The sequence below is a fragment of the Orcinus orca genome, chromosome 12, assembly GCF_937001465.1.
Source record: "Orcinus orca chromosome 12, mOrcOrc1.1, whole genome shotgun sequence".
NCBI classification, from domain to species: Eukaryota; Metazoa; Chordata; class Mammalia; order Artiodactyla; family Delphinidae; genus Orcinus; species Orcinus orca.
In genome coordinates, this window is record NC_064570.1 from 39,396,607 (window position 1) to 39,408,730 (window position 12,124).

Consider the following 12,124-nt stretch of genomic DNA (forward strand, 5'->3'; position numbering starts at 1 on the left):
ACTAAAAGAAAGGGGCGGGGAAGAGGAAAGGCGGGCAGGAGAGTGGAGAGGAGGCCGGCGAACGTGGACGGGTGGGGGAGAAGAAGCAAAGAGGAGTAACCAGCCCGGATAAAGCTGTACTTTAAATCTGCTGACTAGAGAAATGAAATAGCATTAGAGACGTGAGTTCCACTGCTTGTAGTTGCTCCTTACAAAAACAATTATGGGTTTTAGTTAGCGCTTTTTTCACCAAAAGTCCAGGGATGATAAAAAGCAGTGTATTTTAGAATATTACTACCTTTTCTAAAATTTTACAGAAAATATTACAGTAAATTAATGTGGTGGAAAAGAGTATAGCCAAGGCATACTTGTTGCCTATTGGCCAAGGTGTGTGAAGTTAAAGGTGCGTATGAGTGAGTTATTTGATGAGCTAATTCCTTTCCTTTTAGTTTAAGTAGGGAGAGTGAACAGAGGAAATGGAGATGGGAGAGAGAAATGTCAGAAATGAACATTTTATGGTGGTATGCCCATCCCAAATCCACCTTCCATCCCCGTGACTGCTTCGAATTTTTTTCTTTACTGCAGTTTAGCAAAACCAATGTAGTTTTATGTAACAATAGTTATAACTGTATAATATATAATACATTTTGACTGTGAAAATCTTGATATCTAACCTCTACCAGATCTCCAGAGAACTGAAGATTTATAATATCTCAGCCCCATTCATGCCAACTCACTAAAAATGAAATCTCTTTTGTAGTGAAATGTCAGGATATTTTTATGAAATACTCATATGTTAAGTTGGCATTAAGTGGGTCCCGAAACTATCAACCTTCCTTGAGACCATCTCCCTCTCTAAAACCCACTGGATAGTTTTCTGCCTGATGACCGCAGAGGTCTGCATATAATTTTTATGTGCTTTTCCACTACTTCCATGGTCCTCCCTCTTCGGCACTCTGCATTAGGGTTTATAATAGCCTGAGTCATGTGGCCTCAATGTTAGAGTGGGTAGGTCCTTTGAGGACTCTCCAGATGCCATACTAGAGGGCTGTGGTAGGACAATTCCCATAAACTGGCTTCAGAGATGCTCCTGAGGTTGGGCAGGGAAATCTCTTGGCCATTATTCTCTGGAAACAAAGCAAACTCATCCAGCCTTAATACTCTTTCCTCTTCTCAGTAGTACAGATATCAGAAAGGGAGAGGATGGCAAATATAGATACCTCTCCCTAAGTTTCAATTCATTGAAATAAGTAATAAAACACCTTTTGAAATGTTGTAGTGTTAAGACAGAGTTTTGCTCTCTTATTTGCTGGCTATGTTATTTCTAAGGGTACATTTTTCTTTATGTTAAAGAAGGGGAAAAAAGAAATGGAAATTATAGTCTGACTTTCAAGTTTTCATGCTCAGCAATCCATAAATATTGTTTTGGTCTTGGATTTACATTGTCCTTTCCTTCAAATGAGTTTATTGTTTTGTCCTAACTATTTAATTTACGTAAATATTTGGTTTACTTTTGTAAAAGGATTTATTAAGTGCAATGATTACTGAAATCATCCATTTTATTTTTTTAAATTTCCTAAAATGCTAATTCAGAATTAGTTACATGAAAGAAAAGTTGTAATTGGCTATTCTATAACAGGGGTTTTTTTAATGAAAAATTGTGTTTATTTCCAATTCTGTTAGGTGTATAAAATGAAATTGTTATCTAAGTATTCTGGAACCTTTTCTTTTAGTCTATTGCTTATGTGACCAACTGGAAAGAGAAAGAAAGAACTTCTTTATACCAAAATAATTTACTCATGGAAATTGCTTGAACCATTTTCTAAGCCAAAGAGATTAGTCATAGCATTAGCCAGCAATTAAATAATAAGATCTCCTAACATATGGACTGTACTATATCTTTTATTTCTAAAGTGATTTCCACAAAATCTTTCATAAAAGATGAAGACATTCTATGTGATCTTCTCTTCTTTTGGAATCATGCCACCAAGATTTGATCCTATGAGTAAGAGTGCTCAAGAAGACCTGGGCCGCTGAATGGCTTCCTTGTTGGAACATTGACAACAGTTTCCTTTCATGGACCCCTCGAAGCTTCTCCAAATGTCTAGCAGCAACTCCTATTATACTTCATGCTGTAGCAGTGCTGGTGAGTTGTATTTTGACCAATAATATACATTTTTAAAAGTATCCCATTTATCTGACCTTAGAAGCTTATCTCCATCGGAATCTTTTGCAAAAATTGTGGGATAGCTTTTTTTTAATGTTTTTCTCATATTCTTAAAAATGCCAATGCCATTTCATTAATATAAACACTGACTTTTCAGAAATGTATATTCTCTGACTGCCAGGCCCTGTCTATGCAGAAGAAATGGATGCGGCCTGATGTGCTAGGCAACACTGCTCTTTGAGAGATGAGGGACAGTCACTTAGAGTTCTGTCCTCTGCAGAATTTCTTTAGGTGCCACCATGAGCCAGGCCTTGGACTCCGTTTTATCCATGTTGCTCTGTGTATTGAGAGACACACATTATTGGCACAGTGAAGAGTAGACTATTTTTCAGAATCGTGCGAAGTATTTCTTAATATGAAAACCAACTGTGTTTTTTGATTTTTACCTTTGTTTCAAAATAGCAATTTTTGAAATTTTAAGAGATGAATGGATTAATTTTTAAGGATTTTGAGTGCTTATCTCACACAAACTCTGATGGATTACTCCCACTTCAATGCGTAGCATGGATGTTAAAAAATAATTGATGGATAAAGATTGAAGATTAGTAAGGAGAATATTGTAATGGTAGAGGAGTGAGTTAGTTATAAGAATCTGAACTAGGGTACTAGGAGTAAGAAAGGACAAGAAGGTAGATTTACCAGAACTTGATGATAGATTGAATGGGGAGGACAAGAGAGGAGTATGGAAACTGATTTTGGAGTTTTGATTGCGAAAATGTTACTAACACACACACAAAAAGGAAGTCCGGAGGAGGAACTGATTTACTGAAAGATATTTAATGATTTCAACTCGGAAAATTTGGTATGAAGAACTGAAACATCTTGGTGAAGATATCTGGCTGGCAGTTTCAAACATGGGCTGTGGAGTTCAGTTTAAAATTGCTATGAGGTATGGGGTTTTACTCATAGAATTGCTATTTGAAACCACAGGTACAGGTATTATAACTGAGATGGTATGTAGGCAGTGTGCCAAAAAGACAGCACTCACACAGCCTCAGTGGATTTCCTCATTTAATACAGGCAAAGAAAAAGAATGAAGAAAGAGGCAAGGTAGAATCAGGTAAAGGGAAGTGGGTTTATTTGTAAGGAAAATATCACCCTGGTACTTGGGGGAGTCTTAACTTTGGATAAAAGGGCAGTTACTCCTTTCAAACAAGAGTGAATGAAGACCATAAAGGAAAAAAAAATGTTTTAAAGTAGAGAGTATGTGCTTTAGAAAGCTAAGGTTTAAAAGTAACTTCTCAAATAAAGTAGATGAGGTTATCAGCTGACTCTCAGATTAGAACAAGTTGATCAGAGTTGAAGTTTGCAATACCTCTGTGGGAATTCAAAGGCAGCTGTAGAAGAATAAAAGGAATATCAAAGACTGGGAGGGTCTAGGATGATTTTGTATTGGATTAAGATGGCATTGTCTTATGGATTTCCTTTCATTAACAGCAGAATAATTCTAACCAGGTACCAAATTTCCATTTTATCTAATGTTTATTGGACTGTAAGGAAGGAGAAAAAGTTAATTTGCAACCCCAAAAGTATGCAAATTCGCAAATACTCTACCCAAATTGGTAAAACCAGCCAGAAAATGAGTTCTTAAAGTGACTGTTGGTCAACCATATTTCCTTTGGAATAGTGTAGATTTCCCAATATATTACCCACTTGTGCTAGAATCCTTTTTCTTTTTTTTTTTCTTTTTTTTTTTTTTTTTTGCGGTACGCGGGCCTCTCACTGTTGTGGCCTCTTCCCTTGCGGAGCACAGGCTCCGGACGCGCAGGCTCAGCGGCCATGGCTCACGGGCGCAGCCGCTCCGCGGCATGTGGGGTCTTCCCGGACCGGGGCACGAACCCGTGTTCCCTACATCGGCAGGCGGACTCTCAATCACTGCGCCACCAGGGAAGCCCTAGACTCCTTTTTCAATAGATATATTTCTGGGGTCTGACAATTTACTTCGGAACTCCAGAGTACTCACTTAACTGAAACTTGCTTGCCATTTATTTATCATTCTGTCATCCTTGAGAGGGGTTTGAGGATAAAAGGTTGTCTCAACCTGGGTAAAATCTGAACTTATTCTCTAGCCTACACCTATTTCCAAGTGAATTTTTCTGTGAGGCTACACACAAAGTATTTGTCAAGGGAAGAATCTTTTGTGTTGTTTTGTTTAATGGGAAAGACTCCCAGCCAGTAGATAAATATGTCTTTGGCTCCACCTACTGTACAGAGTGAAAATCAGCATCAGAAGAAGTAACTGGTAAACCATTTATTTAATACTTTAACTTTGTTCACCTTTTTCATTAAGCATGGTTAATTTTTTGGATCATTTGTGAATATTTACATTAATTTATTTAGCAAATATTTATGTCTCAGGAACTATGCTACTGAGGGTTTGTTAGTTATGCAGGAAAGTGGTTACTGATATAAAAACAAGGTCCAATCTGTTGGAAGTTTTAGGTGACTTTTTAAATTCTTGGAGATTCATGTTGTCACCTACAACAAAACACTAGAGGCCAAGGTCAGCTCAATATAAAGTCAGAATATTATCACCCAGTGAAGTACAGCTTAAGGACATGCAAAGCTCTTTCAGACCAAAACCATCAACCTACTCATTCCCTGTAGAGGCTAGGTTTTCCATCATTAAGTTCCACCTTTGGATTAAGACACTGGAGTTTTAAGAAGGTGAAAATGGAGATGAAAGTATACTCTTGGAAAGGGTAAAAGAAAAATTAACAAAAATTAGTTTACCGTCGTGACTTACAAACAGTTTGAAAAGCCTGAGGATATAAATTCTTATGGGAATGAGCAGAAATGAATCAAGGGGCCTGTGAACTCACCTAAATTTGATAGAACTGACCTTTAGTTCTTTTTGGCACCTATTAGTGCACATCACAAAAGACTGAGGTGTATTAAAGCTACTCCCTCATGACACCAGTACCAGCTCAAAACAAAACAAGCTTTAGACCAAGTTTGGCTTCACATTTAGACACTTATTTAATAAACATCTATTAGTAAGCAGACTCTAAACATTTCATACAACTTGCTTTGTATTCTCTACAATGTCCCAACTCTCTGTTCTTTTTAGGTGCTGAGACTACCACCTTGCATGAAAAGTTCTTTTTTTTTTTTTAATACATTTATTTATTTTTGGCTGCATTGGGTCTTCGTTGTTGCATGTGGGCTTTCTCTGGTTGCGGCGAGTGGGGGCTACTCATTGCAGTGTGCGGGCTTCTCATTGTGGTGGCTTCTCTTGTTGCAGAGCACGGGCTCTAGGTGCCCGGTCTTCAGTAGTTGTGGCACGTGGGCTCAGTAGTTGTGGCGCACGGGCTTAGTTGCTCCGCAGCATGTGGGATTTTTCCCAGACCAGGGATGGAACCCGTGTCCCCTGCATTGGCAGGCAGATTCTTAACCACTGCGCTACCAGGGAAGCCCGAAAAGTTCTTTTAAAGCAGAAGCGACAATATTCCAGAAACAGCACTTGATTGTAATAGAAGGACTCAGCCACCGGATATCCTCCCAACCAATGACTGGATACATGACCATTTGGGGGTCAAGTAAATAGTTTCTTAAATTCTGTTCATGCAAATGTCTCTAGATTATAGCCAATCTACGTAAACTGAATACCACTCATTTCACCAAGGAGAGGCTGTTTCTACCAACCATTATGCTAATTAACAAATCACTAATTTCATCAGTAAAAATCCATATCTGACATTCAGGATGCTAATTAGCAAATATCTGGTGTGTTTCAAAGACATGAATACAGAAGCACTTGTAGTCCTCTCTGAGGTGGCCTTTTTGATGTATGTTTGCCACCCATGCCAAGCCATGAATTCTTGATTAAGTACCCATACTCTACATGTAACTAACTCTGTATGCAACCAACCAACACACACGTTTATAGTACTGCATCTTTGCTGAAGTTTTTAAAAGTAAATTACAGACATCATAAAACAGGGAAACTGTGTATTGCTTTTATAGTGCAACTTAGTACCCTGGAAAATGGAATTAGCTCCTGGCTTCCTGGTGTTAAGAGATGGAAGCAAAAGCCATGAGTTGAAAGGAGATACCAGAAGAATTGGAGCATCTTAAGAACATATAGGGATATTTTAACAATTTTACATTTGAATGGCCCCATCTCAAGACGTTATATATCTACCTTTAAAAATGGCATAGCTATTTTAAATGCTTTTTGTTTGAAGTTAATATGTGTTCTTAATGCTTCATAATGCTTTCTAAATATTTGCTTCATAAGTAACTTGAATCCTACATCATGTGAAGTTCAGACTGATTCATATTCAGTGGGCTTTCCTTTGTGTTTCACGCTGACCCTCTTCAGTCCACCCCTGCACCCCTGTCATTTTCCTGGCCTTGGGCCACTCATGTTGAAATACCGACAGGAGGTTGTTATCACCTAACTTCTGATCTTACAAGCATCAGCAACAGTTGGTCTTCAGTATTCTCCTGGCAATCCTGTTTTATAAAATTTCCAGTCAAAACAGCAAACTTAAAAAAAAAAAAACAAAAACAAAAAAAAAACAGCAAACTTGATGTGTTTGGAAGATTCAGGTGACTTTTTAAATCTATTAGATGGGATTCATTCCAATAACTGATTTCCCCTCAATAATTTTAGTAGTTCTTTTATTTTCATTCTTGAATAAAGTATGAATGGATTTTAAATATTAAAGTTCAAAATATTAACATGTGGAAAGTGAAAGAAATCAAGCTTTGATTATTATAGATTATAGAAGTTTTTTTTGTTTTTGTTTTAAATTCCAAAGCATTAATAGAGGCAATGGATATAGCTCAGTGATATGATTCTCCTTTTACGGATTTCTATATAAAGAGTTTCAGTAACTTTCTTGGCTTTTTATGAAACAGTTTATCCATTGGGGGAAAAGACTACAGGTTTGTGAATCAGACTTTTCAATTACACTCATCCATAAAAAGATAGCATATTGTGTGTTTCGACTAAATTCTAAATTATAGCCAGTTTTAACAGAAATTTTTAATGAATTGACCACTAAACCAGATAGGACATAGAATCAATCTTTATTTTAGACCTTAATTAGGCAATGAAAACTGCAAGTTTGGATTCAGGTTCAAGAAACATTTATGGAAACCCTATTATTTCTTTAATATTTTTGTGGTTTTACGTACAGGCAATTCTAATAAGTCAGATTCATTTGGAGGGGCTTCCAATATCCTTAAAAATGAAGACATGCCAAAGCCATATTATAAAATGCTTGATATACTTTGAAATTTAAATTAACTAGTTAATAACTTTAATATAAGCCCCCATAAAGATATATAACTTTGCTATTCATATCATAAATTACAGGATCTACTAAAACAGTATATAATTGCTTAATAGTTTATCATAAGGTAGGATGAGCTGGTAATGTTTAAAGATTCTTGATGAACATACTCTTCAAAATGTCAGTTTATCTCCTAACTATATGTATAATCTTATTTGGAAGTGATATAAAAACTTCACATTTGGGGCCCTTCCTGAATAGGAGGTCCAGACCAAATGGTCCTTCTGATAATGGCCTTTTTGTCCAGCCCCCGCTCTGTCCCCAGCCTCTGAGTGAAAGGATCTGCATTCCAGGCTAGAAGTTAGAACTCCTCTTTTGCCACTGACTTGCTAGTTAATTTTGCTTTGGATAATTCCCTCTGCCTCTCTTTTGTTTTATACGAACTTTTTGATGTATAACATACTTAAAGAAGAGGGAACATATCCTGAATGTAAAGTTTGGAGAACTTTTGCAAATCAGATACACCTGTTTAACCAGCAGTCATATCAAGAAATGGAAAATTACATCAGTACATCCCTGTAGCTTTCCTTGAAGGCCCTTCCTTTCATTAATACTTCCTCCATAAGCATAATCACTATTAATTCTTTCCTATTTTTCTCCTTCTCTTTAATAATTAAGTTGAATCTTAAAGAATGTACTATTTTGTGTGTCTGGCTTTTTTGGGGGGATTATTAAAAACTTTATTATGATTATTAAAATAATGCTAATGTGTTAACTTATTTGTGTGTCTGCCTTCTTTCATTTTCATTCATATTCTTGCAGGCCGTCATAGATCATTCATTATTATTGATGTGTAATATCCCCTTGTATGACTATATCACAATTTATTTATCTTTTCTACTGTTAATGGGCTTTTGGGTAATTTCCAATTTGAGGATTTTATAAATAAAAATCCTCTGACCATTCTAGTACAGGTCTTTTGAGTTGTCTGTCATTTTGTAGGAGTTCTTTATTTATTCTGTCTATGAGTCCTTTGTCAGGTAAGTGTATTGTGAATAGCTTTTCTTTCTCTGGGTTGCCTTTTTACTTGCTTAACGGTTTCTTTTTGATTAAAAAAAGAATTGTAGATGTAATATAGTCTAAATTGTCAAATTTTCTCTCTACAGTTTGTACTTTTTAGAATCTTTTAAAGAAATGTTTGCCTTCTCCAACTAAAATCAAGAAGATATTCTCTAGGAACTCCCCTGGTGGTCCAGTGACCCTGCATTCCCAGTGCAGGGGGCCTGGGTTCCATCCCTGGCCAGGGAACTAGATCCCACATGCCACAACTAAAGATCCTGCATGAGGCAACGAAGATCTCCTGTGCCACAACTAAGACCTGACACAGCCAAATAAATAAATAAATATTTTTTTAAAAAAAGATACTCTCATGTTTCCTTCTAAAGGTTTTACTGTTTTATCTTTCACATTTAGATCTACAATACCTGTGAAGTTGATTTTGTGTATGGTATAAATTAGGGGTCAGAATACATTTTTGTTGCTATAGAAATTCAGTCTACTCAGCATCATTTATTAAAAAGATCATCCTTTTCTCAGTATTATCTTTGTTGTGAATCAGGTGACCATACATATCTGGGTCTATTTCTGAACTCTGTATTTTGTTCCATTGGTCAGTTTGTTTATCTTTGCACCAATAACATGTTCCCTTAATTACTATACTTTTATGATAGGTCCTGATATATGATAATATAAGTACTCTAGCTTTGTTCTTCTTCAAGATTGTCTTGGCTGTACTTGGCTCTGCATTTCCATATGATTTTTTAAAACCATCTTCTCAGTTTTCACATACACACAAAGTATTTAAAAGATAAACAAGAAAATTGAACTGTTGGGATTTTGATTGAGATGGCATTAAGATGGTTCTATAGATTTTTATTCTGCCTTTATTTTCAAGGATATTTTTACTGGTTATAGATTCTGGGGTTGACAGTTTTTTCTTTAAGTATTTTCATGCATAATGTTCCACTCTTTTCTGGCCTCATAATTTATGAGAAGTGAGCTGATTAATTGGATTATTATTCTCTTATATGTAAAATGTCATTTTTCTCTTGCTTCCCCACAATTTGCTCTTTATCTTTCATTTTCAATAGTGCAACTACTGTAACTGAAAATTTCTGTCTTTCATCAGATTTGGGAAATTTTGGCCATTATATCTTCAATTAATTTTTTTCTATTATAGTTCCATTCTCATATCCTTTTTGAACCATTATGCATATAGAACCATTTGCTATCATCTGACAGATCTCTGAGGCTCTCTATTTTTTTCCTCTTCATATTGGCTAATTTCTTTTGATCTATCTTCAAATTCATTCTACTGTCATCTCCATTCCTCTAAGACCAACCATTGGTGATTTTTTTTAACATATTATATTTTTTGGTTCTAAAATTTCCATTTGGTCTTTCTTTTACCATTTTTATTTCTCTGCTGAGATCTCCTACCTTTTTATTCAATCGTGAATATATTTTGTTTTACTTCATTGAGGTAAGTTAAAATAGCCACTTTAAAACCTTTAATTTCTAGTAACGACACTTGTGTCATCTCAGAGTTGCTCTTAATTGGTTTTCTTTTCTATTGGCAATATGTTCCATTTATCTGGTTTCTCATATGTCAGGCAATTTTTCATTATACCCTAGGGATTATAAACGTTAAGTTGTTGAGATTCTGGATTCTATTATTTTCCCCCGATGTGTGTCATTTCTTTTGTTTTAGCAGGCAATTATCTTATTGGAATTTGTGTAGGATAAAATTATTTTAGATCTGGACTAGAACAGCTCTATGTTTATCTCCAGGGACATCTGGAAGTTTGGCACCTTATCCTGGCCAAGAAAAGATCAGTCAGCTAACTAATGATTTATAATATTCTGTTTTAAGTTCAAAACTTCCCCGGAGGCACCCAAGATCAGCTTGTTTATTGATGAATTACACCTGACATGACCATTTAAACTTTTGGGCTTGGCTTTTATACCCAGAAGAGCATAAAAGAGTCTGCCAGAAACTTTTGGGCAGCTCTCCTGAAACCAAGATTTATCAGAGAAATATTGGCAATTCAATCCCAAGGTGAAATACATATTCATTTTGTGAACATAACAGACCCTGGGGAGCTGTGCCTGGAGGTTTCAAGCACCCTCAGTGCTTTTTTTTTTTTTTAACTTTTTTTCCTCTCGACGTACCATATCCTCTGCCTTTAATAAAAGTCTTACATGAGTACAGTCATCCCTCGGTATGCACGGGAGATTGGTTCCAGGACACCCAGCAGATACCAAAATTCACTGATGCTCAATTACCTTTTAAAAAATGACATAGTATTTGCATATAACCTACCCACATCCTCTGGTATACTTTAAATCATCTGTACATTTACTTCTAATACCTGATACAATGAAAATGCTATGTAAGTAGTTATAAATACAATGTAAATGCTATGCAACTAGTTGCCTGTACAAGACAAATTCAAGTTTTGCTCTTTGGAACTTGCTGGAATTTCTTTTTTTCTGAATATTTTCAATCCACGACTGGTTGATTCCACAGATGTGGAGCCCACAGATAGAGAGGGCCAACTGTGTGCTCTGTGGAGTCTGATAAATCCTTTCAATTATCAATCTATGCAAAATTGAAAATGCAAACTTTGTTTCTTGGGTGGCAGCTTTAGTCTCCGTTCAGTTCGATTACTACTGGCCAAGATGCTTTCTATGTTTCATGCATGTGTGGTTAATGGGTCAAAGATATGGGTAGGGAAGAATTTGATAACGCTCTTGTGATTTTTTTTTTCTTCCAGAGTTTACTTATTCTCACAGTTTTCTGGCTTCAGTATTCTGGTTTACCAGAGGCCATTTTCCATCATGTCCCCACTGCCTTCAGCACAATTTGCACCTGGTCTCAGGCTAAAAGTTTCAAAAAATGGGGACCCCACTTTTCTAGACAAGTATAATCCACTATAGTCGATCTTTTTCTGTTTACTTTCCAGTGCTTCACGTAGCTGCTATTTGTATTAGGTCCAGATTTTATGGTTGTTTTCTGTGGAGGATTCAGTCTGGTTTGATCTTATTCCATCATCATTAGAAGGGGAACTGCTCCCATAAGATTTTTCTATAAAAGGTGTCTTAAAAAAAAAAAAAAGCTGCATTTTAGTTTGTTGGGCACACAAAATCTATTACCAATCTTGAGCTAATGGAATGTTTAGAACCAGAGCATTTAAAGGAGAGGCTCCTCTGAAGAATAATCATGAATCCATTTTTTTTAAGACCGGGATGGTCAGAAAAATTATTTTTACCGAAAAAGTAAATAAAATTTTCCTCTCACCCCCCAAAAAGCTTCATCAGTTGACTGCTAGTTATAACTGAATGGTTTGGTAATGTGTTTGACTCTCTCACTACAGTCCTGGCATTATTGAACAATGACAAGTAGATGTCAATGAAATCTAGAAAGATTGCTATGTAACACAGGAACATAATCCCTTCTTCCTTTTTACCATGTCAATATGCTATCTCATTTAATCCTCATACTACTTAAATTAGGTAAGCATTATATATCTATTTAACAGACGATCAAACAGATATTCTGGGAAGTTAAGTAACTTGCCTGAAGTCACAGTACTAAATGATAAAACCTAGTCTA

The 12,124-nt window shown here is 36.0% G+C and overlaps 1 long non-coding RNA gene across 1 annotated transcript; it reads left to right on the forward strand.

Moving 5' to 3' along the window:
* The first annotated feature begins 11 nt into the window (after positions 1-11).
* LOC117197126 (uncharacterized) lies at positions 12-8,847 on the forward strand. The gene is made up of 3 exons (XR_004477646.2): positions 12-161; positions 1,894-2,125; positions 8,616-8,847. It is a non-coding gene; the product is annotated as an uncharacterized LOC117197126 (long non-coding RNA).
* The last annotated feature ends 3,277 nt before the right edge of the window (positions 8,848-12,124 follow it).